This window comes from Toxoplasma gondii (assembly GCF_000006565.2).
Source record: "Toxoplasma gondii ME49 unplaced genomic scaffold asmbl.32, whole genome shotgun sequence".
Classification (NCBI taxonomy): Eukaryota; Apicomplexa; class Conoidasida; order Eucoccidiorida; family Sarcocystidae; genus Toxoplasma; species Toxoplasma gondii.
In genome coordinates, this window is record NW_017382950.1 from 1 (window position 1) to 2,445 (window position 2,445).

The following is a 2,445-nucleotide window of genomic DNA, read 5'->3' on the forward strand; positions in this document are numbered from 1 at the left end:
TCGGCGCTCGGTGAGTACAGATAGACGCCGGCCCTGAGTTGCACCTGGACTCGTGACGAATAGGCCGCGGGCGGCTCAAGAAATAGCCGCAAGGCTCCAAGTCTATCCACGGCAGGAGACGTGCGTAGCGCCCACTTGAATGCTCGTCGGTTTGCTGGAATACCTCTCGCCAATCGATTCGTTCCGTATGTGTGCAGAACAGTTTTCCTGGAATTCGTTCCTATATCCACGAAGCGTCCCACATATACACACGAGAAAAAGGCGGGGTAGCGTCTGAGTCTCAAATGCATCACTGGACTAGGGGCAAGGACAAGCGAGTCCAGTGGTGAACTCAATGGGCCTGTGTAAACCCAGCTGGGATCAATTTACTGTTGTGGCGACTTCAAGCACAGCAGAGTCTCGAATCTCAGGCATAGTGGCAAGGTCCACACAGCGGAAGTGCCGTGCAGATGCTGCCTCCTCCTTCTTGTGCTATCGAGCGCGTCAAGTAAAGCTTCACTGTACTATCTTGCTCCTTAATATTCGGGGCGGCACTGTTTTGGTTAGGGGAGACATGTCCGCCGCACGTTGTCCCCGAAAGCTAAAGAGAAAAAAAGTGAAAAATGGAAGTTAACAGAGAATGCAATCCAAAAACGACGACGCTGCGCTGCCGCGTGTTCAAAGCGGATGTGATCATCCGGGGAACGTGTCGACGTGCCGTGCAGTGCCGTTCATTCACTGGTGCATGGAGGACTTAATCATGGCGATAGGTATATGACGCGGAGGCAGCACCACAACAGGCATGCACGTGCGCAGCATTGAACAGCGTGTTCTGGCATGATATTTGCAGTATCGGCCTTCCGCACAACGGTCCAACTTACGTTCGCAGCCTACAGAAGCGACGAATGCTCATCGCTAGGGGAGACTGCCCACGGTTGCGATCAGCGGTCCAGCGGCTGACGTATTCTGCTGAGATCCGTTGCTTGATATTAGAGCCTAGCCAACACCTAACACACGCTTCAACAAGCTCGTGCTCCATGAGTCACCCACCACGTAGTAACACCGGTATACAAAACTTTGCTGTCGAGTTGTTCTTCCACTAACAACCCACAACACTCATCAAGCGTCTACTAATGAGACAACGCTCGTACGCTCGTGCGCTGTAACCCCAAAAAAATGGAACACCGTCAAGACGCACACAAGACATCAGAAACTTATACCGTTGATCGTGACGCTGCGGTGCAGCGCTTCACATGTCGAGCCCGTTCCCTTGGTCGTCGATCCTAGCGAATTCAGAACAACAGGCAAACGACTGCAGAGCGTTCACTGTTGGGTGTCGACCACCCTACTTCGCTCCGCATCCTTGTTAGCCCCCTCCCCCTCCCGAAAATCTGATTGGAAACAGGTAGTGGCACGTGACGCACCGGGAGCCGCTTAAGAGCGACTGCAGCTCGAACGCATGAGACCGAGAACCCGGTACAATCCGCATTCACAACGTTGCAGTTGCAGCCATGTTTGTTTTTGTACAGCGTATGAGTCACGCTAATGATGCCGCCGTGATGCAAAATAGTCCCACTATAACACAATCTCGCGTGACACCCTGCTGCTTCTCTTACAGTAATCTCTGACTCGTTGCACCTGCTTCAGCCATTATCGCGCATCTGGAGACCATTCTGACGGCTCATGCCTCTCCATAACCCCAGGGTCACTCCGATTACTGCCAAGGTGTCACGAGGTCCGACCACTGCCTACCGCCTGTTCGATAAAGCAGAAAAGTGACACCATCGCTCCACGATGCCAGGCGATGCGAGCGAATCTTGCTGGAACGGCGACGTGTTCCCAGTGCATAGTGTCGCGAGTACTAGGTACTTGTGGTAGACACCAGTCCCCCACGATGCCGACCACAGGGTATACGCGTGACACAATCCGAATGCACGTAAGTCTCCGGGAACAACATTTTCCAAACAATTCGTCCTTAAATGGCGGGCAACGATTATATAGAATCCGTACCTAGACATGAGAATCGTGCCACAGGCACAAACCGGAGAAACACCGTGGAAGACGTTCCCGTCTCAGGCCCATCAGTGGACTAGTGGCAAGACCAGGCGATTCGGTGGACAGGCGTTGTATCAAGAAGACTATACTATATACCCAAACAGTCACCCATCTACTGACTAAATTTCGAGTCACGAACTATTGACGAATTAACATCCGGGCATTCGATGCTCGAATCACAGATAGTAATGCATGGCTTGAGGTCTCAGTCACCACCAACACACAGCCATGGGTTGACAGCAAACGATACTGAACTGGGGCTATCCACAAAAAGCATAACTACTGTGGAGCGGCGATTCTGCGTGGCGCGATGCAGCTATCACCTCGAGTTACACATCTTCTGATTCAGGGACATACCGTTGCCGCGCCACCTCCTATAGCGACGGCCGGCAGGCGACGCATCGTGAACAG